Here is a 19,762-nt window from a genome sequence, read left to right as displayed (position 1 = left end):
CAGTACGGTTCGTGATTTTGTATGGCTCCGACGAAATGTCCTTGAAAATTTTTAGCAATTTCTTGCTATTTTCAGGCATTTGATCTTTTTTGTGGTCAACTGGAAACTTATTAATTAATTTTTCAATTGGGTATCTATGGTATCTAGGGAAATATTAAAGAAATAATCGAACGCTTTCAATTGATACATAATGCTTTTTTTGGTAATATACCAAAAGGAGTAACCATTATTTATTCATTTATTTTTGATATAAAGTCTATTTGGTTAAATTAACTATTTCAATAACAGTAAGCAGTCGGAGCAAGATCAGTTTGGGTCTAGTTGCAGAATTTTATAGTTCAGAAGTTATTCAGATTTCAATGGGACGTTGTACATGATTTTTTAAAAACACTTTTGCATTTTTCTTCGTCTTTAACTTAGTTACAGACCAGAATGATTATAAATCAAACATCAACTTTTGACATTTCAGGTTCACAGGCAAAGAGTAGACCAAAGATCGTACACAAAAACGGATATAAACGCATATAATTTTTTGGCTTCAACACCGCTTATTTACGATAAATTTTGACTTCTTTGTGTTCAGTGTTAATGTGTAGGCTTTTGACTTAACTTCACTAATGACATGTACAAGTTGCTTTCTATTCAGTTGCAAGTTAAACTCTTTGTCATCTTTTTGTTGAAAACTTACGGTTGTAATGTGTTGTTGTTTTAAAAAGTTTGTTTCCTAAATAATTAATTTTGTTTGAGATTTGCCACTTTCAGTCATTTTTCTTCTACATTTAAGCGTGGTCACATTACAGAGAGAGATCGCAATCCTTTTCAAGTGTTGCAATGTTGTCTTAATTTAAATAATGGTTTTTTGGCGTTGAAACTACAATTTGTCATGAATTTATTTTCAAATTTTAACATTTTGATTATTTTTGAGGTTCTCAATTGTTCTTGTGAACAACGCTATAAGTAATTGTAAAATTAGATTAGTATTGTATCATAGTTCACTCTTAGTTCACTTAGTATCGAGCGATAAGTTTTTAAAAACTGATCATAAATTAGGCTTTCTTTCATTTTTGTAGTTAGATACTGTAACCGTGGGAATGGGTGACGTTGAACTTTTTTTGTGAAAAGGCTGGAAACGAGCGACAAAAAATGTCCTAGGTTTTCACGATAGCGCTTTGCGAAAATGAAGCCACATTTAGTCAGTTTCGAAGAAAATTTGTACTAAATTAATCTATTATCACTCATGCTTAGAACATTTGTAACGAAAACGCCAACAAAATTGAATATGTATACTCGATTTTTCGGATTTCTCTAAGAAGAGAAGGAACATGGAAAGTTCAACAACTTCCACAGCTTGATTTTACGACGCCCAAAGATATTGTGTGATGAGCCAAAATGTTCTTTAATGTGAAGAGAAAGTTTGATCTATGTTTTCGGATGAAAATGGATTCAATTGGAACTTTATCGATTGAAGCTTGTTGATACTAAAAAAATTAAAACGCTGTTTTCAAAATTGCATTGTTTTTTAGTTTTCTTTTAAAACACTGTTATTCCATTTTGACAGATAGATCAGTAATTAGATAGAAATCGAATGAAAAAGTCCATGCTTAAAATTAGGAATAAGATTCCTTGGTCTTGACCTACTTTAACGAATTTTAGTTTGTGAAGTTTTTCATTTCAAGCTAGTTGTTTCGATATTCCTCAATTACCCATATCGTCTATCTTTTGTGTCATTTTCCAATCATCTTTTGTTTCATTTCGATATGATTCTAAACATTCATTTGATTACTTGTTAAAGAATTATTTTTCAAGCCAATATTAGTTTAAAGATTATATATCAAGTATCATTATCTCTCTGCGCATATTTTGATTTGTTCCGCCTTAAACAGCAAGAAAAACTGAAAATCAATTAAGACTTCCATGCCAAATTTCAAGCGAAAAGCTAAGAAACGTTTACAAAATGCACTCAATAGTCCATAAAGCCAGCATCAAAACATGATCGAAAGAGAGGTAGTTCAAGTTCAGAAACTCATGACGTCAAAAATATTGTGGCATGAAGACAAATATTTGAAAAATTATCAGCTTTTAAATCTCAATCAAGCGCCGAATGGAATAACTGAAGATTGTTTCCCACACCTAAATAACTGCTTAAATTGAGCATTATTTGCGCTCTTTAGATCTGCTTTTCAAGAGTTACCTTTTCATAAGCAGGTGCGGCTGCGATTAATCCATCGAATATTCTTTAGAATTTGAGTTAATCAATTCTATTGGCTAATTGAGGCAGACGCCGAACTGAAATGAGCTGACTGGTTTGACAGGTTTTGTCTGGATTTGCCTTTATTTTGGATACCTGCCCAAAGCAGAGTGTAAGCTATGCGTGGAATATTGATGGGCTAATCTGTCAGTCAAATGCATTAACTTTACCACTTTAGGCTTTTATCCCGGATGAAGGGTGCAAAATAACACATTTTCCCATAACTTTTCAGCTTTTGTTTCTTTTACTATGTATCAGTTTTTCTGCTTGCGTCGTTGGCTTTTCAGATTATCTTGGGGTTTACTAATATATACTTGCACCAGAAATGAGTTATTGCAAGAATATCATTGAAAGAATTATACACGTTTTTGTGAACAATTTTGTTTGGCTTTTAGGACTTTGTCGAATTGTCAGTTAGTGCGATGGCTATCTTGCAAGATTCTTGTAAGACGAATAAATAACTTTTTTATTAAGAGGTAAATTAAAATTTGTAACCCCGTGGTTAATTTTTACCAGTCAAAAAATATTAAAAACTTTCAAATATTATTATCTTGCAAGATCTTCCAAGACGGATGATTTTATTGCAAGATCTTACGAGACAATGAGTTATCTAGCAAGATGTTGCGATGAAATAATTCTAAATGGTTGACCTTTCAACAAGTGTTGACCGACTGGTGAGGACATTTCAACAGGCACACTTCACTTTTGAATCCATTAGAACAACTGCACAGGAGCAATTGTAATTCAAATGTCCAATACTTTTTTCTCTAAACACAAGAAAAATAAACAATTTTACTTATTTTTCACAGTTTGCAGAGCATATATACAGTGACGCAAATTTTGTCTCAAAAGGTGTTCATCTTTATGTAGTTTATTTTGTATTACTTATGCAAGTGGATTATGCATGTCTCTGAAACAGCAGTAATATCTTCGAGTTCCTGAGTAGTTCATGTCTCTATTTTAGCCTTTTTAGCCTGCTACCAAAAAATTTTTAGTCAAGTTGTTGAAATGCAAAATGGCACAAACTTACTAATGTCTGGCGGGCAAATAAGAAAGTTAAAAAAAGATATTAGATGTATTAAAATAGCCGCAAGTTTTACATTTAACCCGTAATTACCAACTCCTCTCCCCCCAAAAATTTAGGGTAATCAGTATATAATCACATCCTCATTAACCTTGCTAAGGATGTGCGCATTTTTATTCTACAATTCACCTCTACTCATCTCGGAGGGAGGGAGGGGGTATGGTTTTTGTGACGGGGAGCGGGGGGGGGGAGCGACGCGCGACTGCGAGTTGCATGAGGGGGGAGAGGGCGTGAGGTGATGAGGGCGCGATGGGTTCAAAATGTCGGTATTGTCCATTAAAGGCACCCAAAATAGGAAATGTAGGGTTTGTTGGCCATTAAGGATATTAGTCTCATTTCCTAGACATACCATTCCGTCTCTTCTATTAAAAGCACACCAAGGTGCCATGCTAAAACTGTCATTGCAATCCATAAAACTCTCCCTCCTTTCATCACTCAAAGTTGTCATTTGTTCCTTCAGACTAAGTAATTTTTTTCTGCTTTTCAATAGCGTTCTTGTTGACGTATTTGTTCTTTGTTTGTCTGCTGTGACCCCTACTAATCGATCTAGTCGATTTAAATTGCCTTTCTTTTTCTCGTTCAATACACCTTCAACTTCACTTCTGCTCAATATTAATAGAATACAGTCAGATAATAGTTGATTCATAAGTTTATTTGATTTTAGCAATTTCAACTTCGATCCAAAGGTGAGTTTTAGTCAATTTGAAAAACAAATCAAAATCAAATTATATTTTGAAATAGTGCTGAAAGCTGTCATGTTTCTTTTGCGCTGAATAGACCACTTGAAAAGACGTATTAAGAAAAGTGCCAATGCCTTTTTTATGAGATTCTGAGATTCTTAGTGAAATTCTACAGAAAACAAAATATTTGAGATTTAATTTTTCTTCGACCTTTCTAACGACAAAACGTCTGAAGAACATTAAATAAACATTGATATTGCTCAACAACTTGGTACCTTTTACAAAGCCAAACAAGAAGTTGTTTCAAGGGTGCTAGGAAAATTGGCCGACAGAGCGTTTAACCGACAAGGAAAACATGACAAATTTAGCCGACATAATTATATTTATTGGTCGAAAAATCAGTAGTTCGGTGGAACTAAGCATTGAAACTAAGTAAAAAATGTCCAGTGAACTATAAATGTTCCGGGGTAACAAATTTTCTTCTAGGATACATCGAAACGCGAGCCAAAGCGGAGTATCGCAAAAATGTGGCCGCCATTGGTTGATCGTGTAGGAACTATATGTCAATTTTTGGCAATTTGAAGTTATGTGAACGTTAGCCTGACTTCCGTTGTTCTGGTCACATCTTTCGTAGCTTCCGATCAAACGTTGGTCAGTTTTTCTGAGAATATTATAAAACATATTAACTACAGCCTTACTGGTTTTTTGTTTAAAGTTAAAAGCGAGCTTTTGATAAAATTGAACCGACCTTTTCGGGTTTCCTTGTGGGTGAATTTTAAAAAATTTTGCACTTTCTTAAAGAAAAAGGTCACCACATATGTTTATTTTGCTTTTTTGAAATGTGATTGCCAGAAAAAATCTAACACAAGGTAATTTCACTCAATTGAGGGTTATGTTGACCTCCGGTTCTCCCACAAGTGTTCTGGAAATAACAGTTTTCACTTATTTCAATCAATAATTCTCAGAAATTCAACGCCTGTTTTCAATTTGTTTTATTTTTTCCGTTTGTCAAAACATCTATTACGCACAATTAAAGAACAATAAAAATTTTTACAAGCCTTGAAACGATAGCGAGGCCATTTTTGGTCTGATCGTTGAATTTTTGAGAAGAAAAATTTAGTTCGGATTGTTTTTTCAATCTGTCCTTCGTACCAACTTTTTTGCATTCTTTTTTATCCTAGCTGCGTGTCAAATATTGAGCAACGCTATTTATGTTCAAATTAGAATACTTTATTTTTTCTCAGAAAGAGAAACTAATTTTATGGTTCTGACAAAGTTTTTTCGAAATATTTAAACGACAACTCCAGGTAAGACAGCCTTTGTTGGTCCTATTGTGGTCCCCTGTCTGAGTCTGAATCAAAACTCTAATTCGCTGTCTATGGAGCAATTAGTTAAACCATCTAACCTTTGTTTTCTAAAAATTTTCAAATTGTTTTTAAGTTTGAAATTACATTTGCTTTTTTTCCATGTTAATCACATTCCAGATCGGCTTCAAACCAAAATTCAACTATTTACTGACCAAATTGATTTGAAAATAAAAACAAATGCACCTAGACTTTAATTCCCGTAAAAAGCGTTAGATTTTCTGGCTTCAACACTGTGCTTGCGTAAATTTGTTCTACTTGTATTTGTCGTATTTTGTTAGTTACTTGGCAATGTCTCGCCAATGGCTGGTCCAATTGGCTGATTAACCAACTAAAAATTAATCGTTTGTGTTTTTTTTGGAAGCATACAGTTGATTTAATTTTTCAAGAAACTTGTAAGAAATTTAGCCGACATAATTAATTTTATTGGTTGAAAAAAATTATTGGTCCAAAAATCAATAGTTTGGTGGAACTAAGCCTTGAAACAAAGTAAAAAATATCCAGTGATTGATAAATATTGCCGTGAAACTAATTGTTTTCTAGGATACATAGGAACCTTAGCGAAAGCAGAGTATCGCAAACATGAGGCCGCCATTGTTTGATCGTGTAGGAACTATATGCTCCACTGTGCTTTCTGATAGATTAATTTTTGCCAATCAGTCTATTCATCGTTCCAAGAATTTAGTGGGATTAATAGAAAACTTTTCAATATTAATGTTCTTTGCTCTCATAAACGATTTTTTGATTTTGGCTTTTTTTACGAGGAGTTACGGAGGTTTAAAATTTTGTCAACGTTAGCCTGAATTCTGTTGTTCTGGTCGCATCTTTCGTAGTTTTTGATGAAACTTTGGTCTGTTTTCTTGAAAATATTATAAAAGCATAAAAACGACAGACTTACTGGTTTTCTGATTGAAGATAATAAAGAACTTTTGAAATAGTTGAACCGACCTTTTCAGTTAAACTTCAGACGTTCTAACGACAAAACGTCTGAAGAACATTAAATAAACATTGATATTGCTCAACAACTTGGTACCTTTTACAAAGCCAAACAAGAAGTTGTTTCAAGGGTGCTAGGAAAATTGGCCGACAGAGCGTTTAGCCGACAAGGAAAACATGACAAATTTAGCCGACATAATTATATTTATTGGTCGAAAAATCAGTAGTTCGGTGGAACTAAGCATTGAAACTAAGTAAAAAATGTCCAGTGAACTATAAATGTTCCGGGGTAACAAATTTTCTTCTAGGATACATCGAAACGCGAGCCAAAGCGGAGTATCGCAAACATGTGGCCGCCATTGGTTGATCGTGTAGGAACTATATGTCAATTTTTGGCAATTTGAAGTTATGTGAACGTTAGCCTGACTTCCGTTGTTCTGGTCACATCTTTCGTAGCTTCCGATCAAACGTTGGTCAGTTTTTCTGAGAATATTATAAAACATATTAACTACAGCCTTACTGGTTTTTTGTTTAAAGTTAAAAGCGAGCTTTTGATAAAATTGAACCGACCTTTTCGGGTTTCCTTGTGGGTGAATTTTAAAAAAAATTGCACTTTCTTAAAGAAAAAGGTCACCACATATGTTTATTTTGCTTTTTTGAAATGTGATTGCCAGAAAAAATCTATCACAAGGTAATTTCACTCAATTGAGGGTTATGTTGACCTCCGGTTCTCCCACAAGTGTTCTGGAAATAACAGTTTTCACTTATTTCAATCAATAATTCTCAGAAATTCAACGCCTGTTTTCAATTTGTTTTATTTTTTCCGTTTGTCAAAACATCTATTACGCACAATTAAAGAACAATAAAAATTTTTACAAGCCTTGAAACGATAGCGAGGCCATTTCTGGTCTGATCGTTGAATTTTTGAGAAGAAAAATTTAGTTCGGATTGTTTTTTCAATCTGTCCTTCGTACCAACTTTTTTGCATTCTTTTTTATCCTAGCTGCGTGTCAAATATTGAGCAACGCTATTTATGTTCAAATTAGAATACTTTATTTTTTCTCAGAAAGAGAAACTAATTTTGTGGTTCTGACAAAGTTTTTTCGAAATATTTAAACGACAACTCCAGGTAAGACAGCCTTTGTTGGTCCTATTGTGGTCCCCTGTCTGAGTCTGAATCAAAACTCTAATTCGCTGTCTATGGAGCAATTAGTTAAACCATCTAACCTTTGTTTTCTAAAAATTTTCAAATTGTTTTTAAGTTTGGAAATTACATTTGCTTTTTTTTCCATGTTAATCACATTCCAGATCGGCTTCAAACCAAAATTCAACTATTTACTGACCAAATTGATTTGAAAATAAAAACAAATGCACCTAGACTTTAATTCCCGTAAAAAGCGTTAGATTTTCTGGCTTCAACACTGTGTTTGCGTAAATTTGTTCTACTTGTATTTGTCGTAATTTGTTAGTTACTTGGCAATGTCTCGCCAATGGCTGGTCCAATTGGCTGATTAACCAACTAAAAATTAATCGTTTGAGTTTTTTTTTTGGAAGCATACAGTTGATTTAATTTTTCAAGAAACTTGTAAGAAATTTAGCCGACATAATTAATTTTATTGGTTGAAAAAATTATTGGTCCAAAAATCAATAGTTTGGTGGAACTAAGCCTTGAAACAAAGTAAAAAATATCCAGTGATTGATAAATATTGCCGTGAAACTAATTGTTTTCTAGGATACATAGGAACCTTAGCGAAAGCAGAGTATCGCAAACATGAGGCCGCCATTGTTTGATCGTGTAGGAACTATATGCTCCACTGTGCTTTCTGATAGATTAATTTTTGCCAATCAGTCTATTCATCGTTCCAAGAATTTAGTGGGATTAATAGAAAACTTTTCAATATTAATGTTCTTTGCTCTCATAAACGATTTTTTGATTTTGGCTTTTTTTACGAGGAGTTACGGAGGTTTAAAATTTTGTCAACGTTAGCCTGAATTCTGTTGTTCTGGTCGCATCTTTCGTAGTTTTTGATGAAACTTTGGTCTGTTTTCTTGAAAATATTATAAAAGCATAAAAACGACAGACTTACTGGTTTTCTGATTGAAGATAATAAAGAACTTTTGAAATAGTTGAACCGGCCTTTTCAGTTAAACTTGTGACCGAATTTGCACTTTCTCAAAAAAACATCATCACATATGTTTATTTTGCTAATTTTAAATGTTGTTGCCAGAAAAAGTTTTAACAGAAGGTAATTTCAGTCAAATGAGGGTTATGTTGACCTCCGGTTCTCCCACAAATGTCCCACAATAAGTCTCAAAAATTCATCACTTGTTTTCGATATTTATTAATTTTTCCGTTTGTCAAAACATCTATTGCGTAAACGTTAAGGACAATAAAAAAATCTTATAGGCCAGTTTTGGCCTGGTCGTTAAATTTTTGCGAAGAAAAAATTAGTTCGGGTTGTTTTTTCAAATTGTCCTTCATAAAAATTTTTTTGCATTCTTTTTTATCCTAGCTGCGTATCAATTATTGAGCAACGCTATTTTTGTTCAAATGAGATTACATTATGTTTTCTGAGAACGAGGTTTGGTTTTTATGAATCTGACAAAGTTTTTTTGAAATAATTTAATGACAACTCCAGGTTTGTCAGCACTTGTTGTTTTTATTGTGGTCGCCTGTCTGAGTCTGAATCAAAACTCCAATTCATTATCTAAGAAGCAAATAGTTAAACCATCTAAGGTTTGAAAAACACATTGGCTTTTTTGTTTTCCCATGTTAATCACACTCCAGGACGGATTCAAGCCAAGCTTCAATTATTTACCGACCAAACTTATGTAATCATAAAATAAAAGCTAATGAACATACATTTTTATTCCCGTGAAAAGCGTTAGATTTTCTGGCTGCAACACTGTGTTTGAGTAAATTTGTTTGTGAAAAATTGAGTTCTACTTGTATTCGTTGTAATTTGTTAGTAATTTGACAGTGTCTGGCCAATGGCTGGTCCAATTGGCTTATTAACCAACTAAAAGTTAATCTATTTAATATTTTTTTGGAAGCTCACAGTTGATATAATTTTTCCAAAAACGTGGTTTTAAAAAAAACATATATTTACCTGTGCCACTTTTTCTTAGTTTATCACCTCGACGCTTAGTCTCAGCAACGAGATCTCGAATTTGCTCTCAAGATAATAAATTTCACGTAATCTTTGCTATTTCATCTGTTAAGTAATTGCTTTTCGGCATGGTACCTCAAGTTTCCATAATTTTTTGAGGACTTTTTGTCAGAGTCGACATACTATTACAGTAATAACGTAGTAGTTACAATCACATATCACATTGCGGATGCTGAAAGAAGTGGCCATTGATTGTTATTAGTGTTTCAATATAAGTTGTGAGTTTTTTTTTGCCTGTTTTGGACATTTTTGTAGTCGTATGACATTGTGGATAATGGTAGATCTCAATGGTATCCTAAGGAGACAAAAACTGAAGTTATTTACAGATTGCAGTTATTAGCTAATTAACTTAGTGAAATTGAAATTAAATAATTTCAAGAAATTAAACGTATTTAATAACTTTGTCTTTTGTTTATTTTGTAAACCTGATAGTTATTCTGAAAAAAGACAGGACCCTTGTCTTTTCTGTTGAAATCCGTGTTAATTACCATTTTAACTGAGGCTATTTCGACTTTGCTATATAGTTTTTTTATATAAGATAATCGTTCATTTTCGGTAGTAACCAATGCTTGCGTTTTATTCGACTTTGCTCTTTATCCTGCCATTTGTTATGGTTGTCGACAGGTATGAACTCCCTTTAATAAGGCATTATTGACTTTGTTTAGTGGTTTGAGTTTAAAACATTTGTTTAAATGAGTACTCCGAAGTCAAAAATGTGGTTGACTGGGGTCGCAAAATTAGGTGCAAATCCATATTACAGGGCCTCTTTGCATATTTTTTCCCAGTTTAACTGGGAAAAATCTTGTCTTATTGATGGGAAGAAGATTTTGATGCCGTTTGTCAGACAAATGCTTTACTCGGCTTTTTTCCTCATTGTATCGAGAAGGTAATGAATTGAGACCAGGTCACTCAGTGCACAGGTTTAAGTGCGCGACCCTAGACCGTTCTGATTAGACCATATAGGTCGCACACTGGTGGCGTGGTGCGACCCAAAATACATGGTCTGGGAAAGGCTTTAGTCGCACGATGGTCCAGAAAATGGTCGCACTAGAGTCTTGGAAATGGTCTGATCAGAGCGGTCTAGTTTCGAGTTTTGAGACTGTTTAAATTATAGCACTACTGTCTGCAAATATTACAATGAAATTCAGTTTTGATCTACTGTGTTGGAAAGTATACTAAACGCCTGAAATTTTGGCCTAAAATTTTTAGATCGTGCTTAACAGATTTGATCCCATTTTTTTGTTTATTGTTCAATTGTAACCAGTTTTCGTTCTCAAAACTATTTGACAGAAAATGAAAATTATTATACGTTAATCATTTTGCTATTGTTTACCGGAAAATAGGTGACCAAACATTCATACATCTAATCATGAGAAAGCCACTAATTGGCCAACAACTAAGTAACCCTAGATAGATTTTTATGGATAGAACAAATTATGGAGGCGATAATTGGTAGGCTAGAGTTCTGCATTATCTCAAAATTTTAACAAAGAAATCTGAAGAACAATTCTCATTTCTTTGGTCGACAAATTTATACAAAAAGAAGAAATTTTTTCTATAATGCTTATATTTTGTGTTCTTTTCGTGATTAGTCCCTATTCAATTAATCCTATATCTTAACCCCATATAAATCAACAACTGTATCATTTAACCCTTCTATGGTTTCATCCCGCCAATTAGCAGTCGTCATTGAAGGCGTGTTTTGTCATAATTAAGTCACTAACTTAGTCCCACCTTTGGTTGTGATAGTGTCATAACAATTCCCACGGGCAACTGATACGTAACCAAGGCCTCATGGCCTGTGGGGCATGGCCAAGTGATTACTTTACTAATTTAATAGTCCTAATTTTATAAAGATTGAAATCGGTGTTGAAAGATGGAAGGCTTAAACGATAATGGAGTTTAATAAAAGAGGGATGAATAAATCAGGGTGGAATGATAGGGGTTAAATAAACAGGAGTAAAAAAAGTGGGACTTCAATAATTTTAACTGGCGATCAAAAATTTTCAGCGCTTTTTTGTTCATACGAACAGACTGTGGATAATATCATTTTTAACTCAACCAAGTTAACTGAATTTTGATAAACCTTGACAAGAAACATACTTAACCCGGGATAATCGTACCAAGATCTTGCTATGTTGCATTGCACGATAATATCAAGATATATACGAAGTTGCGAGTTCAATGCATGGCTATCAAGAAACAAGACCATAGCAAGATTATCAGGAAAGATTAACCATGGCATGGCAATGGCAGGATAAATCAAGTATTAAAAATTTAGAAATTTAGAAACACTCAGAAAAAAGATAGGAGGAAACCATACGAAAAGCAAGAATTATCAAGAATTAGCAACAATTATCAAGAATGTCGAAAAATACTGCTTCCGTTGGATTCTTAAACAACAAATTGGCCGCGTTTTTTCAAGTATAATTTAAATTTGAATTGGATTCTAGCTTGGTATATGCATAGTATACACCTTATACAGGACGGCCACCATTTTTCTGAAAACATTTTGCATTAGCATGAGATTATAAATTACTTTTCATTCACATTGCCCCTTTTTGTAGTTTTTAACAAACAAGAAAGCGTTTCATTTGTTTTTAATACAAATATTAAGTAAATTTGCCTTTTGTTGAATCTACCTAGTAATTAACTTATAATAAACACATCTCGCGAAACAAAACCTTTAACTCACAGACAAATTTTTTTTTCGCACAGACGACGAGTGGCGCTCTCAAATCCTATAAACCTTCCTACAAAACGCATCACGGTTTTTCACACTGTTGACTTGCCAACAAAAGATTTGATCTTGAAGTCGAGACGTTAAGGATCAAAGATGAAATCAGAATAATATAATTTAATGCTCACCACAACAAAACTTTTTTTCTGATTTTTTTTGTAAATAACGGGAATGAAGATTGTATTAATGCAAAAACGTAATAATGTAAACAAAATTTTTTATCGTGTTTAGTAGAAGTATTTCCTAGGGTCTGTTTTTACTCCATATAAACATTGAAAGTTTTGCGTTGTCAAGAGGATTTAAAATTTTCTGATACGTTTCAATTTACAGTAAAGTTGATTTGAAAAGTGTTTTTTCTTATCAAATTTTTTGCAAACAAAACTTTTCTATGTGTCTAGATTGATCAAGCTCTTAGCAAATTACGCCAAGAAAAGTTCTTGACATGCCTTGATAAGATCTTAGCGAGATCTTACCAAATTGTTCCAAGAAATTTTGGCTATCAAGATCTTTTCAAGGGGTATCAAGTTTTGTTTGACTGGGAACAAAATTTTCGAAAACTAACTTTTAATTTTTCTGAAATCAATTGTAAAGAAGTGCATTTTCCCATTATTTACAGTATCTACAAAAAGAAGTAAATAAAGCCGTTGTTTACTTTAAATTGGTTTGAACTTTTTGATTAATTTAGGTTTTAAAGTATTGTTTTTAAATAATGAGATACGAATAACTTATAGAGTATAATAACTTTATAAATTTTTTCATTACTTAGTTCACTTAGATACGGGATTCGTTTCTACTAATCTGACTTCTCACTGCCCTTTTGTGATTCAATCAAAAGTCACTAAAGTATAAGCCAATTTGTAATTTCCTAAATGTCTGGTGAGATTCCCTTTTGGTAATAATTTAGCTTCTCCTCTATAGAGGAAAACACCCCACTGGCTGCAAAATTACCCTCAGCTGGTCAATTAATTTAATGTCGCAGTTAAAAACAGGTCAAATGGTCGACAGTCGAGGTCAACTTTGGGTTTTGAAGCTCATTTTTACCTTGTTCACCTTCAAAAAAACTGGGTATTGTTTAAAATATTTCTAAGTTAATTTTACATTCTTTTTCAGGTTCCGAATGATGATTTACTAGGCTTGTAATCTTCAGATTAACTTTTTTAATGCAATTTTTTGGCCGCAGCGAGCTTTCTTCTTTTAACCTTCGCAATAACTGATTCGTTTCTAAATATATTTTTTCAAATAATTCGTTTGATAGGCACTTGAACAAGAATTCTATCTTCAGAACAGTAACTGCGTAGGTTCCAAAAATACCTAAAGATACGTATAAAGATAGAGAGTATATTTATTCCCTCATGGCTATAAGTGTCTATTTTGCCTAATGCGATCTAATCACGAATGCAAATTTGCTTTAGGAGTACAATCCAATTCTGCCGGTCAACCAAGTCAATTTGAAGTCTGAATTGAGACCACTTATGAAATTGATTGATTACCATATCAAATCAATAAAGCCAACGACTGTGTGGGGCCAAATAGATTTTGTCATAATTTATTTCAGTTAATTCTCTAATTTATTTGGTGTTGTGTAATTTCAGAAAAACTTTTGAACTTGGATTATAATTCTTTTCACTCTTTGAAGTTTATTATTTCATTATGTTCAGTATTGTTCTTCTATTTTTAGTCGACGTTTCAACTTGATTATTTTGATTATTTTGCTAATCACATTAACCAACCCAAGTATTAACTTTGAAAAAAACTTAGTTAGAAAATATTTTTACTGCAGAGCAGAAGTTTATATTTTGATTTTTCAGTTTATTTCTATTGAGGTCGCCGATTTGACTTTGCAAAGTCTTGTTTCTTTTCGATTTTTCGTTCATGTTCGCTTCACTGGTCAAGTACATCGGAATTAATATATTTAAAAGTCTCTGTTCCAATGTCAAATTCGTTCACTTCGAGTCAATTTATTCAGGAGGAATTCTGATCAAAAATTCGATTTCCGCTTTGGTGAATTTCAAGCACAACAACAGACGACCCGTAAGTTCGAATTTTCAGTTTTTCTAGAATTAAAATTATAAACTTTTCTAAAAAGTTGTGTAAATTTTCAGCTCGAATAACTTGACGACTTAAGTTTTGAAAACAGCTAGAGGGCATTTGTTCCACAATGTTGAATTGAAATTGAAATAGATTAAATGTTGCTATGAGTTCTACCTTCATTCAACAATACCCCATTGAGATATGTACCTTGGCAACCTATATAGTGTAATAATTATCCAACTCCTCCAATACATGCTATTGTGATACCAGCCTAAGGGCCAAGTTACCCCTTTATCACTTATTTTATTGTCTAGGTGTAAGATTTGTAGTTATAGCCCCACAAAGGCTTTGTTCACAAATATTTCATACCTTTCATATTTGAGAACCAGCTTGCATAATTGAAAAAGAGCTTACCTATTTGAAGATTTTGCACCTTAAAAATGACAGGCATTGAAAGCAATTCAAGCAAGCGCTTCATTTCATCAAACTGAAAAAACTTATAGAAAAACACTGTAATTTTAATCAAGGCAGATTTTTGGACCCAAGTTTTCGTTACTATCAGGGTTTAGTTTTGATTTTCCATGTATCGCAAGTTCCCTGCAACCATCGTAATTCCTTTTTGAACGGCCTAACTGGGATTAGAGTAACTTGCTGACCAAATCTCACAATAGACAAATGGTATAAAAGAAACAGGCCCGGGGTAAGGTTTATATAAAGTTGTTCAAATCTTGCTCCAGCCATTTTACGATAGCACAGCCTGCGAGAGCTTGGGGGGGGGGGGGTGGTGGGTGGGGGCTAGACTGGGGGGTGGGGGTGAGTTGGTGGTGTAGGGGTAAACAATCGAAGGCCTAAATAAAATGAGCATAAATAAGTTGGCTATCTTGCTGTGACCCCCTTTACAGGAGCTGGCTGTCGGGAGGGGGGGGGGGGTTAAATCATGCAGTGGTTATAAGAAGCTTACACCTGTTGCCGACATGTTGTGAAGATGAAAGCCATCAGTTAAGATTACCTTTATTGCACCTTTCCTTAATACATGCTACACTTTGGACATGGATCCCCCGCTATCAGACGTATTTTCCCCACTTATTCCCTGTTTCGGCCTCATTCCTTCAAGTGACCTTCATCTTAGTTCAAAGGAGGCGTAGCTACCTTCCATTTCTAGTCCTGTTCTCCCATTCAAATGGCTGATCTGATCACACGCGTGCCTGATTTTTATAAGGCTCACTTATTTTGCTGATAGCTGGCCGACCATTGCGTCATAAATCAAAGAAAAGCCTACCTCACATGTAGGCGAGTGAGCACTGAATTGACCTTTGTTTTCCTTATTATCCTCCGGCTATTAAAAATTCTAACTTTACAAGAAAAATATTGTATTTTTTGCTGTTCATGATACGGATGTGGTTACCTTATCATTTTGACCTCAACTTTATTGTTTTACTGCCCCCGACTGGACTCTTTTTCTGTTTTTTAGTCTACATACATTGTAAACTACAGAACAAAATGAAAGTTTTTCTCAATTTCGCCTGGATCATTGTAAAATGACACCTTGGGCATTGAAAAATGGCATTCTGTAAAAACGCCAATTGCTTTAATAGTTTTACTTTAGTAGTACTTTTTGAAGAGGGAAAAGCTGTTCTCTTACACTTTTGTCGGCCTGGTAGAATATCTCTTAGAAGAACTTGTTAGCTTACTTTCACCAAACATCTATTCATCAAATTATTAGATTGTTTATGAAAAGGTATGTCTTCCTTTTACAGAATTTTATCACCCTTTATGATCGTTTGAGTGCTTCAAAAGAGGTGAACAGACAAAACAGTCCCAGACAAAATAGTCCCGGACAAAACAGTCCCAAATAGCAAAATATTCCCAGACAAAACAGTCCCAGACAAAATAGTCCCAAGAAACCAGACAAAACAGTCCCAGACAAAATAGTCCCAAGGCCATTATAATAGCTCTCACACGTATGATTTAACAAGCGGATAATTTAATCCCATGTTCGGTTGTGATAGTTTCATATCAAGTCCCACGGGCCGCTGAGGCATGGCCATGGCCATTAAGTATGTTAAAACATACGGGTAATAGCGACTGCTAATTTGTTGTCGGATTATTGAACGAACATTTCAAAGTACATTGGGTATAATGGCATTAGGTACATTTTATTTGGGACTATTTTGTCTGGGACTGTTTTGTCTGGTTTTTTGGGACTATTTTGTCTTGGACTGTTTTGTCTGGGAATATTTTGCAATTTGGGACTGTTTTGTCTGGGACTGTTTTGTCTGGGACTGTTTTGTCCGGACACGTCAAAAGAATCTTTCAAATTAATTGGCCAGATGCAACTCAGATTTAATTTGCAGCAAAATTAACTTTGTTAAATAAATTATATAAAATCAGCAGAAAAAAAAGACTTCATAAAATTTGTTAATTTTTTTATTTCCACAACATGATCTCACTAAAGGAATTTGTTTAAACGTTTGTTTGATGGCGCCCTGAAATTTTGAGCATACCAAAGGAGGAGGAGCCGAATAATTTTCAATATAAATGCCTTACGAATAATCTTTGATCAACAAATGTGAATTTGTTTTTTCGAAGTGATAGTCGTATAAATCTTAAGCTACTAGTTCATTTTTCCCAAAATTAAATACAAGATAAAATAGAAGTATATGAGACAAATGGTGAGAAGCTGCTTCCAAAATTGGCACAAATTCGTTGCGTTCTCTCATTGTTGCTGAAACTTTTATTTCGAAAAACAATTCAGATCCTGAATAGTTTAGCACCTCAACATAAAAATAACGCTAAATTCAATTCGATTTTCTCATATCCAATTTGTTTCTATCTGAAAAACTTACAGCATAAAGTCGGTCATGTGATGCCTCCTGATATACATGCAGCCGATTTCTTCCACTTTTGATATTTAAGCTACACAGGTCAGCAAAGAAATTTTAAAACTGAATAACGCCTCTTGCGCCACTCTTGTTTTTTTACTAACAGTTAAACGTTTCTAATCTTTTTTAATATAGGATATTATTTTAGGACAACCTTTTCTTGAAAGGGGTTGTCAACATATGCATGACAATGACTATGGTCTATAGAATTTTTGTTTGGGTTCTGACGTTGATTACACTTTGGCAGATACAATGGCTTCTTTTAACAATTGCTTCAAGTTGACTATAACCTGATCATTCTTGGCTGCGATAATTGTACAAAGTTTAAGTTCCAGACGCTAAAAGAAGTGCCATAGTAACCAAAACCAAAAATGAGTACTCAAGCTAACAAATTGAACAATCTGAAAGGTGGAGAAAAATGTAAAAACACAGCTGATAAACTGCTAATGGTAATGCATTACAGACTAAAAGCCTAACGCTGCTCCTGTGCAATTAGGCGTAAATAAAATTAATCCTTTTATAACTTAGCACAGGTCTCAATTTCCTTTATATGTCAACTAGTAAGGTCTTTTCACGGTTTCATTTTTTTTCAGTTCTGAAAACTGATCACGGAAATTTTTTTAAGAAATTGATATGAATTGTACGTAAATTTCAACTTTTATTCTCCTATATTTTGCGCTAAAAGAACCTTAGAAGCCTCAGCTTTAGTGGTTTTTTAGTTATTATAATCTTGTAAATCTAGTTTGCCGACACTTATGTTTTCCTTTTAATCAAATGGTCAGCATCTTTTTTGTTAACTATTTTTGAAAAAATTAACATACTATCCCCAATTCTTGGAGACTTAATCCATTTTTAATTTAAACGATATTGTTTTTGTTAGCATTGTTCATTGTACTTTCAAGGATAACACAGTTTCTGAGGTGACGGAATTGCAAGTTTCGCACAAAACAATCTTGTTCAAGTTGAAAAGATTTATAGTGCGTTGGAACCTGACTTCACCAGAAAATTTTAGCGTTGGTACGCAATTTCACCAGAAAGCTTTTTTGGTGCTCACTATTTTTGCCTCAAAATCAATTCAGTTTACCTTTTTGACTAATGATTTTGTCACTATTCCGCAACAAATAAGTCTTTTCACTTTCGAAACTATTTCAAAGACCTGATGATTAGTATGACATCATTTAAGATGGCATCATGCCTTAATAAGGCAGGATCATATATCGTTTTTGGCGAGAAAACCAAGAAAAAATCTTTTAGATATCTCGTTTAATTTTTCTCAAAATTTTTCTCTTTATGTCGAGATTAAAAACCTTTGGCAATTGATCGTTCCACTCAAGGCCGGTTCTAAGAAAATCGTATACCATTGCATTACTTTTAAAAACCTGACGGCGAGTTATACAAAGACTGCAAGTTATAGAAACTTCTTTAATTTCACAAAAATTGAAACTAATTAATAGCCTTCACAAATTTTATGCACGTCTAGATGATTTTGCAGTCCATTTGCAATTGTGAATTTAACACTTAAAACATGTTATCTCAATTGCTTTTTATCAGTGTGTAACAAAACTTTTTTGCAGAGTAGTATTTATTTTGAAATAACTTGTACTAATATTTGATGGTACCCCGGACTGAACTGCAAGTCAATATCAGTACTGGGCAGGTCTAAATGCAAGTCTACAAGTACATATCAGTACTGTGCACGTCTTAAAACAAGTCTACAAGTCTGACAAATCTTTGCCAAGACTTGGATTACGCTTGCAAGTTGATTCCCAATTCAAAACCAATTTTTCAAAAAATTTTCAGTGAAAATTTCGAATTCAAAAAACTTTCACAACGTGCCACGATTTTGTCATTAATTTTTAGGCACTTTCTTGGGGCGCCTGACAACTGATACCAGTTAATAGCAAAAGAGCCAGGGTGACCCGGGAAGGTCACACGGCGATCAGAGGCTGCTGATATCTTTGTTATGGACAAGACTTATTGCATTATTTTCTTTCACGTGAATTCAAAGTCAATCTCAACTCTTCAATGAATATACTGCATATATTTACTTTCTTGGCTTTTACATAAAAAACTTCTACAATGATTGCTGTTTGTTGTAATACACTGAAAACGAGACAATGGTTGTTACTATTGTCAAAATGAACTAATTACTAATGCGCCTGGTAGGAAATAGTTCGGCGTGTGTCCAAAATTATTACCAAGACATCATAGGTAAAGCAGGATTAATTAGCATTGAAGTAAAACTAGTATGTTGGCTCAGCCGAACTGATTCTACAGACAACAAAGTTGCTTGCCTCCACCACGCACCCCCAAAAAATTAGTTTATCTTGTGATGGAACAGTCATGCTTAATAAGCTCTCCGCATATTGCGGGTATTTTGCTGTATAGTTAACAGAAAAACATTGCTTTTCAAACTGAATAAGATTTCTTCTCTCCTTTGAAAATATTTTATTATGTAGGTGTTTTTGTATTCATTTAAGCCATTCTTGCCATATTAGCACAGTTAGAAAATTGTAATCCAATTTGAAAAAAAATAAAAGTGTTTTTGCTTCTGTTGATGATTGACGTTAAATGCGCTTAATTATGTTGAGTTCCTTCCATTTATCGCATTTCCCTTCTTTTCCCTT

The 19,762-nt window shown here is 33.7% G+C and overlaps 1 protein-coding gene across 6 annotated transcripts in view; it reads left to right on the top strand.

Annotated features, from left to right (window-relative positions):
• LOC142341662 (putative G-protein coupled receptor No18) overlaps positions 1 to 19,762 on the top strand; it is a 111,984-nt gene that overhangs the window by 8,491 nt on the left and 83,731 nt on the right. The window contains exon 1 of one of the 6 annotated variants that reach the window (XM_075392788.1): positions 4,006 to 4,018. The exons of 3 other annotated variants lie outside the window; for them this stretch is intronic. The gene's annotated coding sequence lies outside the window, so the exon portion shown is untranslated. Of the gene's footprint in view, positions 1 to 4,005; positions 4,019 to 13,644; positions 14,254 to 15,232; positions 15,992 to 19,762 lie in introns of those variants that run through there. 2 more of the 6 variants (XM_075392783.1, XM_075392785.1) reach the window with 2 other exon arrangements.

The sequence above is a fragment of the Convolutriloba macropyga genome, chromosome 6, assembly GCF_964194025.1.
Source record: "Convolutriloba macropyga chromosome 6, txConMacr16.3, whole genome shotgun sequence".
NCBI lineage: Eukaryota > Metazoa > Xenacoelomorpha > Acoela > Convolutidae > Convolutriloba > Convolutriloba macropyga.
This window is presented reverse-complemented; position numbering and strand designations above follow the sequence as displayed.